Source organism: Lynx rufus, unplaced genomic scaffold (assembly GCF_022079265.1).
Source record: "Lynx rufus isolate CCGP_SWC_20201006 ecotype Redwood Valley unplaced genomic scaffold, mLynRuf1.p SCAF_1, whole genome shotgun sequence".
Lineage (NCBI taxonomy): Eukaryota > Metazoa > Chordata > Mammalia > Carnivora > Felidae > Lynx > Lynx rufus.
The window spans coordinates 195,996,730-196,017,724 of record NW_025814823.1 but is presented as its reverse complement, the minus strand read 5'-3'; the positions used below and the strand labels follow the sequence as shown (position 1 = coordinate 196,017,724).

At 51.8% G+C, this 20,995-nt stretch overlaps 1 protein-coding gene across 3 annotated transcripts in view; it reads right to left on the bottom strand.

The window, feature by feature from the left end:
* Window positions 1-13,781, bottom strand: part of TNIP1 (TNFAIP3 interacting protein 1) — a 46,820-nt gene extending 33,039 nt beyond the window's left edge. For all 3 annotated transcript variants that reach the window (XM_047092279.1, XM_047092282.1, XM_047092285.1), the window contains exon 1: window positions 13,640-13,781. The gene's annotated coding sequence lies outside the window, so the exon portion shown is untranslated. The remainder of the gene's footprint in view (window positions 1-13,639) is intronic.
* Between the last annotated feature and the right edge of the window lie 7,214 nt (window positions 13,782-20,995).

Genomic DNA, 20,995 nt, shown 5'->3' with positions numbered 1-20,995 from the left:
TGGTGTTTAGCAAGGTGCTCAAAAATGTTGGTAGACATGGTGGGGGAGTCCTTCCTCTGCACTCCCCACTCTCCTCACGTGCCTCTCCGGCCAAATACTTACCACCCTGTATATAACGTATGTGACTGGTGTAAGCATTTGTGCATTTGACTGAGAACTTTCCGGAGGCTGTCACCAGCCTAGGTCTGGCACCTGGAAGGTGGGCCATGATTGAGAGCTGAATAGAGTTCACATATGGGAGGACTGAAGGCTTGGAAGAGGCTTGTAGCCACTTCTGGTGGTAAGTGGCCCCATGTGTCCTGGGTCCTGCTCACCACTCTACACTCACCCTAAACGGAACTCGCGGCTGACATTCCATGATGACTTGGGTATGTTTTTTTACTCCGCGTCCGGCTTGCCCAGTAGACCAGGAGCTCTATGAGAGCAGGGGTCAAATCCACCTTGTCTACCAGCGTATCTTCAGAGTGGTCCACAACAGAGCCTCAGTAAGTGTCTAATCAGAGCAGAGAGAGCCTGTGACCTGCCTCTGCCTCCTGAGAAGCCAACTGAAAACATCCCAAGAGCCTGGCTGTGACCCGCCACCGACCAGCGGCACTCGGATGGCCACATGCTGCTTCTTCTTTTTTTTTTTTTTTTAATGTTTATTTATTTGTGAGAGAGACAGAGACAAAATGCGAGTGGGTTAGGGGCAGACAGAGAGGGAGACACAGCATCCGAAGCAGGCTCCAGGCTCTGAGCTGTCAGCACAGAGCCCGACACAGGGCTTGAACTCACAAGCTGTGAGATCATGACCTGAGCCGAAGTCGGATGCTTAACTGACTGAACCACCCAGGCACCCCAAGATGGCCACATACTTCTGAGACCAGGGCCAGCACAACCATGCTCCTTTAAGGATGCCCGGATGTCAGGCCAAGTGACAGAGCAGGATATGGGATACAGGAACTGAAACCTCATCTCCGTGTCCTCCAAACTTCATGACACTCAGTGTTGGGGAGCCGACACAGAAGGGGGTTCAGGGAAGCCAAGGAAGGGTCAAGCAGGCTATTCTCCCGACTCCAGCCTCGCAGGCAGCGCCCAGGGGCAGGGCAAGCGAACAGGCTGCGGGGCAGGAGGCCAACGGAGCCCACACACAACAGCCCGATGTGAGCAAACCCTCTCTGGAGGTGAGGGGAGCCACCCAGGGGAGGGCCTGGACTTCTGGAGGGAAGAAACGCAGTAAGAGAAATGGGGAATTTCCACATCCTGCTGACCTCACGCCCAGATGGTCAGCGGCAGTTCCAGGGTGACTGCCGGGCAGATGGGAACTCTCTTCCTGTCACTGTGGTTTCTGTAACCTTTCCTGAAGAGGGGAATCATTCCCAGGATGACAGAGCTGGAAGGGAATCTCCAAGGCGACTGGCATGACCCAGGGGTCCTCTGAGGGAGGGGCTGCACCTCTCTCCTGTCTCCCACAGGCAGCTGCCTAGTCTTCCCTGGTCACAGACGGCACAGTGTGTGTGGAGGGGCAAGGGGGGGCGGGCCCCAGCCCCTGCGAGGGGCAGCACCGAGGCCAGCGCCGAAGCTTCCTGGACATCGGCTCACCTGACTCTCCCTCACAGTATGAGGACAGCGAGTCAGGGCCCAGAACGTGAAGACCAAGGTCACTCAGCAAGATGGAGCTGGAACCAGAAGGTCCTTGCTCTCGATCTCGAGTCTGCCCGCTGCCCTCGCCCTCCGTTTCCGCTCCCGAGCTAAGATCCCACTGCAAAGCAGAGACCCCGCCCCATGTTCTTATAGGACCTGGTAGAATCCACGTCCATCTGGGCCTGGTGCCAGCAGCTAAAGAAGAGCAAGTGCCACACCAGCAGTGCGACACCAACCCCCGCCTTCTGAACACAGAAAGAGCCAGGAACGAAGTGGCAACCGCTCAGGCCTCTGTCCTAAGCAAGAGCTCAGCTGAGGGGTGCCTTGGGCTCCCACAGCCAGCCCCAACAGCCTGGGGGTCCCATCTGGGGCAGAAAGGGGCCCAGACAGATGGGAGGCCAGGCGGCAACCACAGAGTGTGAGGATGGAAAAGATGCTGTTGAACCTGAAGCAGCCCCAAAGAGGAGGACATGGTGTGACAAGGTGACAGAAGAAGAGCCAAGTGGGTGTGGTGGGTGGGGGGGGGGGCAGAAGTGTGGGCTCAAATCACAGCCTCCATCCGAGAAGAAAAGAACTGAAAGAGGTTGGACTTGGAATTGAACTTGCATTCCAGCTCCCGCACCCAAGTGTTCTGGCCCATCTGAGACTGTCTTGTGATGAGCCGTGGGCTGGTTCCAGGAGGGGGCTCCCAGGCCCTCCAAATGACACGAGCTTGCATAACCTGTAACGTGTGCAGAACACCTAGCAGTGCCCCACACTTTGTTTTTCCATCTGATTGTCACAACAGCCGTGGGAAGATGACAGGGCTGATGTCTATTTGCCAGATGAGGAAACTGAGGCCCCTGGGGAACTTTAATAAGCTCAAGCTAAGGCTGCTGGGCACTGGCTGCACGCTGCGGGAAGTGAAGGTCTCCCTGCCCCCAAGGGAAAAGCCTGAGTGGATCTCTGGTACCTGGAGTCAGGAGGTCCCAGGTAGCCAACGGCCACATCCCCAGGCGGAGGCAGGGGCTGCCAGGGATGCCAAGTGGGAAGGGGCAACAGAGGGCCGAAGGGAAGGGGTCTCTAGGAAGGAAGGCACAGGACAGAAAGTCAGAAGGTGCTAGCATCTACTCTGCTGTCCACTTTCATGGCCATAGGCAAGCCTGCCCACTCTCTGCACGCCGGGTCCTCGTGTGCACAGGGAGGAGCCTGGACTAGAGACAAACATGGTGATGTCGTAGGGCGGGCCTAAGGATCAACCAAGACCCAAGCCCCGGGAGCCAGCAGCAAGGCAAGGAAAGAGAGGGGGCCCAACACACCTGAGGTAGCACAGCCGTGGAGTCAGGAAGAAAGGGTCCCGATACAGGGCGTGGGCGATGCAGGTGAGGCACACAGCGTGTAACACTGAAAGGGGTGCTCGAGTGCAAGCACGGGACCCGGAGCAGGAGGCTCCCTCAGGTGCGGCACCAGGGGGCGTCACCTGTGCTGACCCCTCCCCAGTCCCAGCTCTGTCTACCCCTGCAGGCTGTGTGCCCCTTCTGAGCCTCAGCTGCCTCTGTTGCACAACAGGAATAACAAGAGAACCCACCTGCTGTCAGATTAAAGAAATTAATCGCAAACATATGTGTACAGTTGGAAGGGAGTTCTCACTTTCTACTTCATACTTCCCGGTTACTTGATTTACTCAACAAGAAACATTCATTTTATAATAAAATTTCCAAAGTAATTATGATGTGTGTATAGCACCTAGTTAAGTGCCTGGCACGCAGTGGGTTCTTAGTAAAAGGTTGGGGCAGCCCCATAACTCCAGCCCACTGATTTAGGGCCAAGTCTCCCCCACTCCCATATACTCCCCCCTTTTAACGGAGTTTTTACGTTCCTCTGCCGGCTCGGTAAGCTAGGTCGTGACACCCACTGAATTTCTGGTAACTGCAAAAAAAATCGTTGAGCACGGACACTGGTACAACCACAGCTAATGGAGACGCAGCTCTGAAAAGCCGAAGGTACCACACTCACCAAAGACTGCGAAGCATCTAAGCCTCCCTTTCCTCAACTGTAAATGAGAATATCCTCCAACGCTCCCCCCCACCACACCCCCACCACCCGGGATGAGAGGAAGTCATGAAAGCACCTTGCAAAGTGAAGCAAACATCTCTTGTGTTCGTACTTTATGATGATCTCCAATCCTCCCCACCCATTTCACAATCATCAGGGAAACTATGGACCCAGGGCCATCCATCAAAGAGCAAGCTGTGCCCTCTTGATGACCATCAGCAAGGACACAGCACCTACTTTAGAGGGCGTGTACTTGGGAGCACGCCCTGGCATCCTTGTCAGTGAGGACTTAATGCACTCTTGGCAACAATTCGGTAATCAAGAGGCTGAATGTAAAAACAAGGAACTGGGCCCAGAAGTCATGGGATCGAGGCAACGTCCACCAGAGCAAACATCTTCCCCTCGCTGGGCTTCAGTTTCCTAAAAGGGGGGGCCTGTATCTGCAACACTAGCAATAACACAGGGATTGACTAGACAATCTTTAAGGCCCCTTCTAGTTCTGACATTCCAGAACTTACAATTTATCGTCGCCCCTTTCTGTAACCGTCTGACCTTGAGAAGGCTGCTCTCCTCAGCTCCAATCCCTCCTAATTCCCAAGTGGATTCCCCTGAACCAAGAGTCTTCCCACAAGTGCTATCAGAGTGCCTCTGCCGTCCCCCAAGAGCAGTCAGAGAGCCCCAAATGATGTCTGCAGCCCTTCGCCGGGTCCTCCCCGCCTCCCTAGCATGCACCCAGGCTCCAGTCCAGCTTGAGGACTGTGTCCCTCAAACACAGCACACATCTCCTCTGTGTCCTTCTTCCTCCCGTCCCCTGTGCTGCCTCACCCACAGAGGGAGCCCCACTGGCTCCACTCAGCCTCCAAGATGCAGGCTCCCCATCATGAGCCTGGGGACAAGACCGTGGACCAGAACCATCAGCTGGCTGGCACCACTGCAAAAGGAGGAGAAGGAGCATCTGACGCAAGCTGGGAGAGGACCTGGCAGTTAAGTGCTACCATATGCCAGGCATGGGGCTGTATCATTATGCACATTGCTTCATTTTGTCCTCACCATAGAGATGAAAACTGTCCCTGTTTTCCAGCAAGGAAACCAACCTTCTCAGCTAGATGGTGTTATCTCTATTTTTCAGGTAAGGAAGCCGACTCAGAGAGGTTAAGTCACTTGCCTAAAAACACACAGCTGGTGAGTGGCAGAACAAATAATCCAGGCTCAATCTGTCGGACTCCAACACTGGGTGCCCTTTCCACTGGCCCGCACCGCCTGAGAGACAAGGGGCTGAGGCACAGTGGGAGGAAACCAGTCCTGCCGTCTGGCTATCTGGAACATGCTCCCCAGTTCCCAGCACCTGCCTCCATGCATCTCTAATTTTGTATACAACCAGGCCCCAGTCTGCCCTTGATCACCTGCAGTCACCAGGGCTTAGAATCTCAGGCTGGAAGGAAGCTCAGGGGAAATTCAGTCCTGTACTTATCCAGTCCCCAGGGGAGCCAAGGGACTCCAGATGACCATCTTAGGGACCCAACTTCCTCCCTAAGGACCCTCCCCTGGGTAACCAACACTGGCTGTGGTTAGACTACTCCCAGTTTGACTTCTACCAGCCCTCACTTTACCCTCTGGGGTCCTCTAGAATAAGGAACAAGATGCCCCTCTTCTCCAGTTCAGCCCTGCAGAGATTTGGAACCTACAGCATTCTCTTGAAGCTGATTAGACCCCGTTCCCTGTGCTGTTCCTTGAGGGACTGGCTTCTAGACCCCTCCCCCTATCCACCTCCCTCAACCCTCTACCACTACCCTATCCGCAGCTGGTCCTGAAATTGGACACAACACTCCAGGTGTGGTTTACCTGACCAAACAGAAGAACTTTCACCTCCACCTTTTTAGGTATTGTGTTTCTTTTGATACAGCCTTGTGTACATTTGTTTTTCTTATAGCTGGGTCACCCACAGCGTGGAATGTTGTTTCTCAATGACGTCAACACCTGCTTGTACGCCTGATCAGCTGAGAACAAAGTTCTCATAGGAAAGTAACGCTTGAAGTTTCAATCATCTACAGGACCAGAGGTAACTGACTATATCAGTAATCCTCTAAGAATCCAGAAATTTTTGCGTCACTGCCCCCAGGAGCTGAACAAAAATGTGCACTGCCACATGCTTTGTAACTGCGAAATGTCCTAAACGCCCCCCAGGGAGGCACTGGTTTTATAAACCCTGGTGCATTCACTCGCTGGCATACTATGCAGTCATCAAAAAGAACGGGGCAGACTGATGTGCAATGACTTCAAAACATGTCCATAAAATATCGTTAGGGATAAAAAGCAAAGTATAATACAATACTATTTTTGTATTTCTTTTTAAAATTTATTTATTTTTTTTAGTAATTCCTACACCCAGTGTGGGGCTCCAACTTACGAACCTGAGATCAAGAGTTGTATGTTCTTCTGGCTGAGCCAGCCAGGCACTCCAGGATACTACTTTAAAAAAACCCCACATACAACTGCATGTGTGTCTATATGTACGTACATGTACGTGTAGATACACAGACACGTACACGTCTATATACATACATGTATGTAAAATCTTAAATCACATAGAAAAAGGTTTGGAAAGATGCACACCAAGCTGCTCTAGCAGCTCTAGAGAGGGACTTGGGATAGGGACTAGAAACAAGAGAAACTTTTATTTTACCTATAAAACAGAAACTCTTTTCAAGGGAAATCTAGTCCTGTTCTATTTTAAAAATACAGTCGGGGGGCACCTGGGTGGCTCAGTAGGTTGAGCGTCTGACTCTTGATTTCGACTCAGGTCATGATCCTAGGATCATGGGATTGAGCCCCACGTCGGGCTCTGTGCTGAGTGTGGAGCCTGCTTAGGATTTTCTGTCTCTCTTTCTCTTTCTCCACCCCCCCCCCAACCATGTGCACGTGCACACTCTCTCTATACATAAAAAAATAAAAATACAGTGGGGATAGGGGAAGGGAAAAAGAAGGAGAAAGAAGACATCTTTCTTTTTTTTAATTTTTTAAAAATGTTTATTCATTTTTGAAGGAGAGAGAGACAAAGCGTCAGCAGGGGAGGGGCAGAGAGAGAGGGAGACACAGAATCCAAAGCAGGCTCCAGACTACGAGCTGTCAGCACAGAGCCTGATGCGGGGCTCAAACTCACAAGCTGTGAGATGGTGACCTGAGCTGAAGTCGGAAGCTTAACTGACTGAGCCACCCAGGTGTCCTGAAAGAAGACATCTTTCATTTTTTACTTTATGCCTTTTGTATTGCTTTGGTTCTGGGGAATTTTCCTCTGATGAGAATGTCATTGTAACTTTTTTAAAGGGATATCTTAAAATAAGTTTTAAAAATTTAAGTGTCTTGGGGCACCTGGGTGGCTCAGTCAGTTGAGCGTCCAACTTCGGCACAGGTCATGGTCTCACGGTTCGTGAGTTTGAGCTTCATATCGGGCTCTCTGCTGTCAGCACAGCGACGACTTCGGATCTTCTATACCACCACCACCAACCCCCCCCCACCGCCACCTCGGCCTGTCTCCCTCTCTCTCTCTCTCTCTCTCTCTCTCTCAAAAATATATAAACATCAAAAAAATTTTTTAAGTTCTGACAAGGTCATGACAATAGGGAAGGCCCATTCTTCGGGCACCAAATGAGGCCTGGAGGGCTGCGGGCAGGGGTGAGAGCTCATTATGTACCTGCTTCATATGGACAGACAAGGTTATAGGGATTTGATCACAAGAAAATTCCAGGAGCAAGTTTTCTAGTCAGGGAAGTCAGTGAATGGAGAGTTGGCAACTGTAGAGGCGAGTTTCAACCTGGAAACTACTGGAAAGGATCTGGCTTTGGGAAGGCCAGGGCTGGCCTTCAGATGACAAAGGCGGGAAGAGAAGCAACAGACTTTGGATAACCACCCTCAACTGGGAACAGTACAAAGCTCCCCGCCCACCGCCTGTGGGTCCTCACAGCAGGAACACCTGCTTTGCTGGAGAGGAAGCAGAGTCCAGACAGGTGCAGAGCTTGGCTCAAGGCCACACGATTGCCAAAGGACAAAGCAGAACCCACACCTGATCATCTATCACTGGTTCCACCCTGTACTCCTTGCTACCGAAAGCTTCCTAAGAGGGGTTGAGAGAGCAGCCCCAGCAACCCCAGCCCATGTTCCTTCCATCCCGTGCGTGCCTCCTCTCAGCTCCTGCGATCCACAGGTACACACACTCCGTGCCTAGAAGCCAGCTTCCATCCCAGCGGCTGGGACATCACTTGGCCCAGAAGGAGTGCCTCAACTATCAGCCATGGGGACAAAGGGCACCAGGTCCACCCTTAGACAAAAGGGACTTGGCTGGCCTTCTGTCTCCCAGTCCCCAATATGCCCAAAGCTGGTTAGCCAATGAAGGCTTTCTCCAACTTTGTAACTACCCCTCCAAGGGGGAAGGGGACAACCTGTAGGAATTTCCCTTCTCGGGGACGTCTGGGTGGCTCAGTCAGTTTAAATGTCCGACTTTGACTAAGGTTATGATCTCACGGCTTGTAGGTTCGAGCCCCGTGTTGGGCTCTGTGCTGACAGCTCAGAGCCTGGAGGCTGCTTCCGATTCTGTGTCTCTCTCTGTCTCTGCCCCTCCCTTGCGTGCGTGCTCTCTCTCTCTCTCTCTCTCTCTCTCTAAAAAAAAAAAAAAAGAAAAAAGAATTTCCCTTCTCTACATATGGTGGAAGGAGGGCACAAACCCTGGCTCAGTTCCTTGCCAGGTGACCCTGAACATACTACCCTTGTTCCTCCCCGTGGAAATGCTGGGAGGACCAACTAGGAACCACAGAGCTCCTTGCAGACCTTAAAGTACAACCCCAGCAGAAGCCACAGTGACTAGGAAGGGGACAGCTGGACAGGGGTGAGACCACTCAGATAAGAGCCAAAGATATTTTGTTCTAGAAGCAAAGGCTGGAAACTACCTAATGAAGAAGAAAATGAATACACTGGGGCAAGTTCATACCAGGGAATACAATACAGCCGTGAAAATGAATGAACTACAGCCAGAGACACAAACATGAATGGATCTCACGAACACAATATTAGGCAAAACACAATATCAGGCAAAACAATGCATACGGACAGTATGATAACATTTGAATAGCATTTTTAAACATATGAAATTACTACATATTGTTTAAGGATGTATATATGTATAATAAAACTATAGAGAAACATAAGACAATAAACCCTCAATCAGAACACTCGCTACTTCCATAAAGGGGATGATCAAGGAGAAATTTCAGGTGTACAGGATCTGGATCTCTTAAGCCGGATGGGTGGGTGCCTGGTGTGTGCACGTTACCTTCTATGTCTGAAAGATCCCTTCATATTCTCTAAATGTCAGTGTTGCCATACTTAGACCTCTGTTCTTCTTCCCAGGGGATGGGGGATGGGGGAACACGTGCAGAGGCAGAAGTGGGGATGGAGGGACCAGCGTTCCTCAGACCACTGATGAAGCTGGCCACGAGGAAGGCACAGGACGGTGGCCTGTCAGTCGGTGGAAAGTGGAGCGAGTACTCTCCAGTGTGGGTGGAGACCAAACCAAAGGCCCCTGACTCATGGGACACCCCCCACGCCCGCCCTAAAAATACCAGCTCTGGCCTCTAAGTATGACTCCTTGGTGACACAACTCCTACAGCACCCCCACCCTCCCCCCCCACACACACACATATCTGCCAGGCCACCCGGTTTGTCCACCCTGTAGGTGTTCAAGAACACAGGGAACAGCTTCAGGGTGAGGTCCCTGGGGAGAGAGGAGCTCAGCCCTGCCTGGGGACAAAGAGCCAGCTGTTCCTCAGGCCAGTCATCTGTTCCTTTCAGAAGAGTGACTGTCCTGGGCCAGTCATGGGGAAAAAACATCAAAAACTTCCTGCAACTAACTGGCCATCGTGGCTGCCAAGGTCTATCTCTGGAGGTTGGGGAGCTCTGCTCCGCAGAACCAACGGAGCTGCTCCCTGCTTCCCTGAGCCTCCCTTTTGGGAACTCTCCAGAGGGTCCCAGACACCCTCCTTTCAAAGACGGACACGGAAAAGAGAAGCAGGCACTTCAGGTAGGCAGGGGTGCAGCAAGGAGGCGTGGGCAGGGTGGACCCAGAAAGGTCCGGCCCAGCAGGAAGAGCCAGAGAGAGGGCAGGCAGCCCGGTCACTGGGGTACAGAGTTTTTAGGGCTGAAAGAGAACATTCTAAGACACCAGCAAGTGGACTGCCTTCATTCTGCAGTAACACCAAAGCCAGCAGAGGAAGAAGACCTGCCCAAGGCTGCCCAGGATGGTGGGGACACAGAGGGGAGGCAGACCTAGGCTTTCTGGGGCTCGCTGGGCACCCTCTTCCCACGCGGAACCATGCCTGCCCTCCCTCAAAGTGGTTGGGTGGGCAATGAGGGAAAAGAAGGTGAGACAGGGGGAACCTGCACCCGGGGCAGGGGGTGCCCACAAAATCAAACCATCCATAACATGGGAAGAGGCTGCCTACAGGCAGCACCTCTCCCTGACCCTGGGGATGGGGTCAAGCTGAGGCTGAAGGACCACCTGCTGGGGTGCGAGGTGCTGTTGAGGGACTTCAGGCCAGATGTCTGCTGTGCGCGCGTGTAAGTGTCCACTATTCCAAACAGGGATGGAAAGGCATCTGACACAGAGCAGAGGACGACCCATCCAGACAGGACAAGCATGGTCCACAAGTGGCAGAGGGGTTAAGGCCAGTTATCCCCAAACATGGAGTATCGGACCCTCTCCATCACTGTCCTACTGAAATCCCTTCAACATCCTCATGACGATCATCACTAACAAGGTCAGCGGCTAGCACTGACTGATCACTTACCCCACATCGGCCCTGCGCTGTCCCATGAATTCGCAGCACGGGAGAAGACAGCGCTGACCTCAGAGAGCCTTACAGATGAGGAGGCAGGGGCTGCACCCTCTCAGGTGTGCCAAACTCTGAAGCACACGCTCTCCACCAGGGGTTCCCACCGTGCGCCACACCAGGCATGGGCATGACCCACTGCCTCGGCCCCTTGGGGTACAGGGACCAGTATGCGTTTAACAAGCCACCCAGGTGCTCCACATGCGTGCTTACAGTTTGCCAGCCCCGCTGCTCTAATCACTTCCCAAGGCTGCCAACAAGGGAGAAACCACCACTTCTCTGCCTGGTAGTCAAGACCTTCAGGGTTTTTCCTGGGCCAGCTGGTCAGCTCCCCCAACCCAGCAAAGCCTTACCCCCAATCCTCTACCCAGTCTACAAGTTCCAGAGGGGCTCAGGCCCCACTCTGCTCTCATCGTCTTCCTAGAGTCTGGCCTTGAAGTCACCTCCCTCCGGAAGCCTCCTGACCACCTGGTGCCCCCAAACTGTCCTGCACTCCAGTGAGACTTATGCCAGGCACTTGGGGGCAACATGCTCAGAGCACATTTCTCTGCATTCCACTGCCAGTTCCTGGACGGCCAAGCTAGTTCCTTATGTACCCAAGCATCATGTTCCTCTGCAAGCACTGGGCACAAGGGTGGTCAGGAAAAGCGTGCTGGCTATCAGAGAGAGAGAAAAAAAAATCCCTTGGGGAGCACGTTCTGGTTCTCCGACTGACGCTGCCACTACCCTTTGGGGACAAGTGTGTTCCCATCTCCCCGCCTGGGTGAAATGCACCATTATTCTAGTTTCTTTTATTCTACGCATCCATTGAACAAACCCAGCAGAGCCTTACCCCAGACACTCGTGTACCAAGAATGCACATGCACTAAAGTGGTTCCTGCTCTCATCCTTCTCTCCCAGGAAAAGAGAAAGACAACAGACAAGTAAACACTAAAAATTATTATATTCTAGACACTAAGCTCTGTACATATACTTTCTCAGTCGCAAATAAACAAGATTATTTCAGAGCATGATGAATGTATAAAAACATAATAGTAATATGACAGAAAGTGAAAAAAGGGGCTACTTTGCATAGAATGATCAGGGAAGGCCCCTTTAAAGAGGTGACATTTGAGCTGAGACTTGGCAGATAAGGAAGAACCAGCCACGTAAAGAAATGGGGAAAGGTGTTCCAGGCAGAAGGAATAGCACATACAAAGACCTCGAGTCAAGAACAAGCTTGGTGTGTTGGAGGGAAGACAAGCAGGCTGCAGGGGCTAAATTGCAGTGCAAGCAGAAGTAATACCAAGCAGCACTCAGAGACAGAGGCAGACAGACGGCCTCCTACAAATGTGAGGGGCTCAAATGAGGTCGGCCCCATCCAGCCCAGGACATCTGGACCCTAACTCACAGGCAACATTAGGGTTAAGGGTATGAGTCAGACCCCTTAGCTTCCTGGGGCCCCAAAAGACCTGGTGTGGGCATAGGGGCAGGCACCACCCCTCAGCATGAGAGCCTCACGGGTACCCACAGGACACCCCGGGGTGGTGGAAAACAGGGTCACAGAAGTATGTAGAATACAGGACACTCACAACTGCAGCTTCCAGGGGGACATGATCAAGTGCTTCCATGAAGTGCCAGTTCCTGATTACACTATTTTCCCAGGACACAGAGAGGACAGACACCTTGGTCAGTGGAAAGAGAACAGGGCGATGCTGTTCAAGGCTTACTGGTCTTGGCCAAATCTTAACCTTTTGGGGTCTCGATTCCTCATTTGAAAACTGAGGCTACTATTAGGCACTAGAGCTGATAGCAGTTAGAGCCGTTGAAAAGATTAAATGAGATACTGAAGGTAAAGCACTGTGCCCAGCACACGGTAAGTGTTCATAAATGTACACTGTCATCGTTACTGCCATTGGGTTTTCACTGTCTCAGTTCTCTCTACTGTAAAATAAGATTAATCACGAGATTCCTGTGAGCTTGTACTAATAAATGTTCTAGTCTCTTAATGCAATATCCGTTGTCAGGAATACAAAAAAAAAAAAGAATCCTCTTTCCTGACTTCTCATAAGATGCTGAATTCCCCTCTACCACACCCTGCTGTTTGGAAAATAGATGTTGATTAAATTCTATTTTAATGATACTGTGAAATCAACATGATGCACTGGGAATCCACAGATTTCTCTGTACTGTCATTCTGCAAGGAAGTAGGGATGGATGTTGCTGATTCTTCTGTATCTGGCCCCCCAACCAAAACACAATCTCTCATTCAGTCGCACAAAACTCCCACCCACTTCCATACACACAATTAATGAATGTATAATGCAACCACTTCCATACACACCATCACACACACACACACACACACACACAAATGTCCTACAGTGGAAAACTCACCCACGCGTAGAAACACATCCAAAATCACTCCCAGAAACTCACTACATCTACCCTGCAAATGCACACAAATGTTGCTTCCAACAGTGTGCAAAATTCGTTCAAAAGAAACTGAATAGCAGAGACTCTGAAGCCAAAGGCCCGGGTTCAACTCCTGACTTTGCAACTCCCTAGCTGTGTGACCCCAATCTCTAAGTGCCTCGATTCCCTAAACTGTAAAATGGGGATAATAATAATACTGATTTTAGGGGAAAATGTGACAATTACATGAGTTTAAAACATGTTAAAGGTTTAAATCAGCACTTGGAAAGCGCCCAATAACTTCGCCCAATAACTTCTTTTCCTCTTCCTTATATGTGCACACCTCTTCCTTATATGTGCACACTGCTCCCAAGCTGGTCTCGCACACTGTAAACAGACCCACGCCAGCCCACTGTCCCCTAACCGGCGGCTCTGCACGCTCCGCACATTCGCCTGTACGCTGTTCCCAGACAGCGTTCACCCACGCAGTGCGCAGGCGCGCCCACCGCCCTCCGAGCCCTGCAGGGATTCGCCACGGCCCGACCCCCGCCACCCGGGCCTCACGCGCCGGGGCCCAGAAGCCGAGGAGCCCAGGCCACCAGACCGGGCCTGACCTCCCCCTTCCTCCGTGCCGGGTCACTGCCGAGGCTCTGAACGGCCGGGTCCCGGACTCCCTTCCGCCCCACCCTCGCTCCGCCCGGCCGGCTTACCTGAGGGTGGGGGTCTTGGGACACAGCGCCCCGCTCTCCGCGCCCAGCCCCGGGTCCAGGGACAGGTTATGGGCCGCGGCCAGAATCTGGCCCTCAGAACTCCGCGGGCTCCCGGCCGGGGCGGAGGACCGCGCCGGGGACGAGGAAGTGTCGGGGGCTGGGCCACCCTACCCCTGGGAAAGTCCCCGGAGATCGACAGGCCGCTCGCCCAATCGCGCTACGCCGCCGGGGCGGGCCCGCGGGCGCGGGGGTGGGACGAAACGAGGTAAACAGCGGCCGCCCTGGGAGGTCCGGGGCGGAGAGCAGCCGAGCGGCCGCCGGTGCCCACTCCCGCAGGCCCGCCCCTCGGGCTGTGACCTCCCGAGCCTGGGCAGCCCCTCGCGGCAGTCCCCGCGCCGGAAGCCCCGGAGCCCGGGATAAGGCCGGAATTTCAGAGCGGAGAACAACCGCAGAGACCACCCCACCGCTTCCTTGCTGCGGAGGGGCACACGGACCCGAGCGGAGAGGGGACTTGCCAAAAGGCACGTAAGCATCTGGAGCTGAGCCAGAGCTGGAGCTCAGGGCCCCAGAATTGGGTCCAGGGCGCTCCTGGACAACTTCATAGAGCTCCCACAAATTCGAGGACCCCTAAAGAAGATTGTTTGCATACTTACTGCTCCAGACATTGTAAGCACTTTGCATGCATTAATTAACGTGATTTCTTTCGCACGCCACCCTAGTGAGATGGGTTTTATCCCCTTGTTTACCGTAAATAAATTCACAGGCACAGAGAGGTTAGATGATAGTAAGTGGCTGAACCAAGATTCAAACCCAAGTGGGCAAATCCAGAGCCCGCCTCCCACTGTGCCTACATATAAGTGGGCCAGATCCCCTGAAGAGCTGTGGGATTTCCCAGACCCTTAAGAAGCGGCTTGGTTTAACGGTGGGAACTCTTTTTTGTTGTTGTTTCTTTTTAAGCCCGTCATTTTATTTAAAAGAGAGTTTTAATTTCAAAAAGTGGAAGGACCTGAACTTGGAATAAAGGACAGCTCTTTTCATGGGGTAAATATAGCTTTATGAAAAATCGATTGCAAAAGACCCTTTTCTCCGGAACTGATGAAAACTTAGTCATTGACAGGCCCTCATCCTCAGAAAGGATTTGGGGAGGTATTTCATACAGGCCCTCATTTTAGGGAAGGAGAGATCTGTCAATCAACTGTGACTGTGTGAACATACACATAAACACACACACGCCTACCCAAATATAGACCCAATCCAAGGAGTCTCCTTTGTAGCTTTGTAAGTTCTGTTACCTCAAAGACGTTTCCAAATTCTGGGATGCTTTAAGTTACTTCGAAAGTGTTATCAAATTCTCAAAACAATATTCTGGTTCATTTTACTTATGAAGATAAGTACTCAGATACTCTGATTTTTAAAGAGGTGGGGGGAGGGAATGCAAAGGCCAAGCAAAGCACCGCTGAGTGTCACCAATGGGGGGTGGGGTACAGGGGGATTAGAATCTCCAACCCACGGTTTATAAGCAGCTCTCAGGCATCACCACCACCCATTAGGCTTCCCCAAAATGGTTTTCTTCTTGCTATTTGTCTACACTTCCCAATTTGCCTCCTCCTGGAATGCTGTCTTCCTACTCTCAACTTAAGTCTTCTCATGAACACCGAAATTTACTTTAAAAAACGAAGAGTCTCCAACTATTTGCGTTTTGTTTCCAAACCATTTCAACTGTTTTTGTAAAATATCTGACCTTAGAGAGTTAGACAAATAGTTTCATGCCTTAAAGCGTCTGATGACCCCTAGGTGGACTTGTTGGACAGTGCTCTGGTACTACATCAAAAAGTCATATGGTCATTTTTTTGCCTGGTTTCCAATCTTGGGATAGTTTTTCACACTTACAATATGTGAGAAAACTTACCTCTTCAAGGTCATGAGCACACCCATCCTTCCTTTTAAGTCTTAGTTTGAATTCAGAGCATCCCACCACATTAGCCATGGAGACCATTGTTCACAATCCCCTATTTGATAGGTAGGGAAACCGAGACCTCAGTGTGGTAAAGGACTTGTTCAGGGCCACATACATTGAGTGATGCCTTCACGGTTGGAAACCATGACCTTGATTTCCAGTCATGTGTACTCTTTCCACTGTACCATGTTGTTTTCCCAGTATCATGATTTTTCTTACACAAACTCAACATTCATTATGACCATAGGCTATGAATTTAACTAATTGGGTTCTAACCCCTACTCAACCACTTGCTACCTGGGTGGCCTCCCTAAGCCTCAGTCCCTCCCTAATAAAATGGAGAAAATAATTGTACCTTACCCCTAAGGTGATCATCAAGATAAGTGAGATAATGCAAGTAAAGCCCAAAGCTTGGCACCCAGTAGGCACTCAAGAAATGATAGTGGCAATTTTACAGAAAGCAAAATTGGGGCACCTGGGTGGCTCAGTTGGTTGAGCATCTGACTCAACTTGATTTTGGCTCAGGTCATGACCCCACAGTCATGAGATCGAGCCCCGAGTCAGCTCTGTGCTGAGCAAGGAGTCTGCTTGGGATTCTCTCTCTCCCTCTCTCTCTCTCTCTGCCCCTCCCCCACTCATTCTCTCTCCCTCTCTCTATTTCTCCCAAAATACATAAATAAACATTTTTTAAAGTAAAAAAAAAAAATGATAGTGGCATCTAAACATGGATTGCCAGCACTGGACAGAACTTCACTGTTAAACCCAGGAATGCATCCTCCCCAAGTTCCATGTCACCATCCACATCCTCTATGGGACCCTAGTCCCCAGGTGGAGTGGGAAACAGCACCCCTCGCCTGGCACCCCCTGCCACCCTCAGATCTAGAAGGAGATGTCCAAGCCGGAAGCTGAGTGACCCAGGCAGCCGGAAACCTCTTGCTCTTCCAGAGTGACAACAACCATGGGCACAAAGCTCTACCTCAGAGGAGAATCAAAGGCCTGTGTTTTATTTTGTTTTGTTTTAAAACATGAAACTTCCCAATCTCCTTCCTGCCACTCCCTACCCTTGCACCACTTCCAGTAAGGCTGCCCCGAAGGAAGATCTAAGCCCACGTTTGAGGGAAACAAAAAACATAGCCCCAAACTCACCCATACCTGATTAAGCTCCAAATCAAGTTTCTAAAGAAGAGTGGAGGTAGCATATTAAAAACGTTAAGAGGTAGCATTTATGGAGTGTTTGCTATGTGCTAGGTCTGCACTTTAACATAACAGGGTATCTCCCAGCCACCATGAGGTTATTACCACTGCCATCCCCACTTCACAGATGAAACTGGGGCTTTGAGGTGTTAGATGACTTGTGCAAGGTCTTACACAGCAACAGGTAACTGGAGCCTGAAGATCCAGACTCCTGACCGCTTAATGCTCTTGAGCATTATGCCAGAGGCTTGCCAGCTACTAAGACAGAGCTCAAAATGCCAGTCCTTAAAGGGTTGTTTTGAAAGGATCAGACCCAGCCTTCTTCTCATAGGGATGAAGCTTCTGAGGGCCAGAGAAGGGTAGGAACTTGCTGGAGGTCTTACAGCAAGTCTGTGGTTCACATTCAGGGCTAGGACCCACAGCTCCTGCTCCTAGAGCAGTCCTATTTTCACACACCCCACCGATGGGAAGTGAAGCTTCTAAAACCAACAAACTCAGCCTCACTCTATTAGGTGAGTTTGTGAGTTGGGGTGTTGACTAGAGGTGAATGAAAGTCAAGGTGAGCAGCTAATGAACTAGGAAAAGAGCAATCCTGGGTCTGGGTCCCCTCCTTCCATCCGGGCTCCTGTCTCCATAGCCCAGGGCAATCTTGGGAATATGAAACCCACGGTGGATTCTAGGTGCTTTTTGGTATTGGGTGTGTGCACACGAGAGATTTTAGTGATAGCTAAATGAGAAATGCACATCGAGCACATGATGTTGACTGAAATTGTCGTAGGTAATCATATTTTTTGGTAAGAAATAAATAAGTGGGCAGTACCTATAGTCTCTGCTTCCCACCCTCGGCCTAAGAAGTGTTTTTAATTCTGTCTACCTCCCAATAACTGCCAGAGGGATGGATAGGATGGCTTTAAGATATCCATAACTTTTCACATTCATTATGCACCTTAAGGTGAACTAAAGCATCTCATATTCATGATTTCCCCCTCCTCCAAGAGCATGCATGCCATGCAAGGATTAGGGTGTGGGCTCTGGAGTCAGACAGACCTGGGTTTAGGTCCCAGCCCTGCCCTTACACCTCATGATCGCCCTCTGCCTGTTCCTCACCAATAACCTGAAGTGTAGAGTCTGATGCATAGGGTAGAGAAATAACGAGATGCCACGGGGCCCGGGGTGAGTTAAAGGCAGCGATGCCCAGGGCCCAGAGCTGAGGATGAACTTGCCCTAGACCTCACAAAGCGTTCTGGGAAACACCAGGCCTAGAAGGCATTTCTCTTGACTTTTTCTCCAGGGTCTTTCCTGTTTTCCTCTTTCTCCCTCCCAGCTGTTTCCGCTGCGGCCCTGGGCCTGCCAGTCACACTAGGGTTTCTAGGACGCCACTGGCGGAGAGGAAAGAGCCAAGTGACTCTGGGGGAAATTCCCGGCCTCAGAGCATATGTGGCCTAACCAGGCACCTCCCACAGTTCCTGGGAGCCCCAGGCTTCCCCTGGTCCACCTCCTCTCCCTTGAGCCTCCCTGTCTTCAGGTCAGCATGTCAAGCCAGATCTGGGTTCGGATCCAAGTTTGCTCCTTGTCACCCTCCTAGAAGCGGGGAGAGGCCAGCCAAGCCCATCCCCTGAGGGAGGCAGCCCCATGGGAACCAGACATTTCCTAATCCTGGGAAGCCCTGACAGGGCCCAGAGAGCCATCCTCCTTCAGCCTCACCCCGTGTCCTCTCTCATTCTCCCTCTCCCAAGGTCCCTCCTGCTTCCCCCTCCATTGTTCTCCAGCCCAGAAGCAGCTGTGATAGGGACTTGGTCTCTGCTTCTTGCTCCTCCTAGCAAGGGACTTCCCTGGGTTGGGCCTCTGACCAGCTCTGGAAAATCTGGACTGCTTGGGGTTTAAAGAGGAGGCCGTATCACCACTGCCTGCCAGCTCTCACCCACTCCCAGTGCCTGAGGCCCTCTGTTAAAGGTTCAACCGCAGAAGGGTCCAGCCAGCCCTAGGGAGAAAGTAGGTGAGAGAGCCCTCCAGAGATGCATTTGCCCCAGCACTAAGGAGGGTCCCAGCCTTCCATCGTGTTCCCAAGGAAGGCAGGGCTAGACTCCCACCTGGTCTCTTCCTACCTCGCTGTAGACCCCTAAAGTGCCTGATACACACGCACACACTCACCCTCCAAAGCTCACATTCACACACACATTCACATAATGACCCGGACACTCCCCAACACAGACATGCTTGTGAACTTGCGCTCAGGCCCATGCATATATACCTCCATAGATCTGACACATGCTCGCAAACATGGACACACATTCTCAACACCGACACAAATCCACATTCACACTGGTAAGCCCAATCCCTTTCCTTCAGGGAAAGGTAAGACAAAAAGCGACTTTTCTTTTCCTTCCCTTTGGAAGAACTGGCAGCGACTAGAGAGAAAAACACTGGCTGAGGAGGGGGCAAGAAGAGGGGGACAGGAAGAGGAAATAAGAAATGGAGGGAGAGCAGCAAGAGGAGAATGAGGCCAGGCAAGGAGGCAGAGAGTTCCAGAGCCCAAGCCCTGGGTCGGGTGGGGGGGGGCGGTGGGGAGAGGGAGCTGGCACAGGGGACCAGCCAAACCCAGCTGGCAGGAGAGTAGGAGGCCAGGTGGCTCTTGGCGCAGAGCTGGGGGGTGATCTGGTGGCCCCAGCACCCTTGTGCAGTGAGCCCTCACCCCTGTCCTGGCTCATGGACGCCCAGGCTGGGTCACTCACCTGGGGCAGGAGAAGACGAGGGTGGGTGCAGCGGGGGCTGCCGCCCTGTGAAGGCTTCTCTGCTCGCTGTGCTTCTGCAGGAAGGAGGGCTGGGCTGGGTTGACTTTTAGGCAGGAGGGGAATTCCCCGAGACGGAGGAGCCAGCCGCCAGGCAGCCCCACAAGGCCCAGCTGAGGCCCCATCCTGCCCCCTGGCAGAGCACAGGGCCCTTCTTTGTCGGTTCCCCACCTGTCGCTTCCCAGACTGGCTATCACTTGCCAAGCATTCCAGGGAGGGGAGGGAGTTCTGGGGAGGAGCTGGGGGCCTGATGATTCTGTGGCTGGACCAGGAACTGGCAGGGGGGCAGGGGCGACCTGGTCTGCCCACCTACCCCACCCCTGGGTTCTCCCTTGGACTGCTAATTCCTCCTTTGCCTGAGGTGGGGGATTCCAGCCCCCAAGGGCCTCAGGAAACCTCCAGATGCCCAGCCCACTTTCTCCTCCCCCCCCTCCCATTCCTTTTCTGTCTGTTTCCATTCATTGTCTGTGGACTCTCCACAGGGAAGGAAAAACTCACTCCTTCCCTCTGTGCTGGGTCTCATTTCGATGTCAAGTGGGGCCTTAGGGACCTACCCACCACGGAGCAGCCCAGCTCTACACTAACCAGCTCGTTCTCCTGAGCCTCACTTCCCCATCCGGAGCCTCAGTGATCCCCTGCTGTGAAATGGGGGTAATGAGTCCTGCTGGGCCTGCCGCCTGTGAAGGTAATTGAAATAAAATGGTTTGCTGACATCCTTTGTAAACTCTCAAGTACTTTACAAACATAAGATCTCAGTTCATTATCCACTGAAAAGATGCTTTCAGAGGGGATGGGTGGGCTCTGGATCATTTCAGGTTTCTTGATCACTTCAGGTTCCAGAGTTTCTTTATTCTTAACAGCAACATTATAGGCCACTGAGGATACAAGAATGGACCAGTCAGACCCACTTCCTGCCTACTCAGAGGTCACAGACTCTGGGGCTGCCCTGTCCAGTACAGTAGCTGTTAGCCATACATGGCTATTTGAATATAAATTGGTTAAAATTAAGTAAGTTAATAACTCAGTTCCTCAGGAGCACTAGCCACGTTTCAGACACTCAGCAGCCAGCCGCATGTGGCTATCACGGTAGACTGCACATGTATAGAACATTTCCATCATCACAGAAAGTCCTATCAGATAGCATTGCTCTGGGGGCTGGAGGCTAATAGATCATTATAACAAAGTGTGGTAGAGATGTGTTTTGGCAGGAGAAATACAGGGAACTACAGGAGCCTGGACAGGGGAGCATCTAGTCAGGATTGGGGGATCTGGGACGTCTTCCTGGAGGAAGTGACATGTCAGCTGAGGCCTGAAAATGGCCAAAGCAAGAGCACAAGGAAGGGTGTTCTTAGGAAAGGGAATAGAATATGCAAAGAGAGAATACATTCAGGGAACTGAAAATTGTTCACTCTGAGT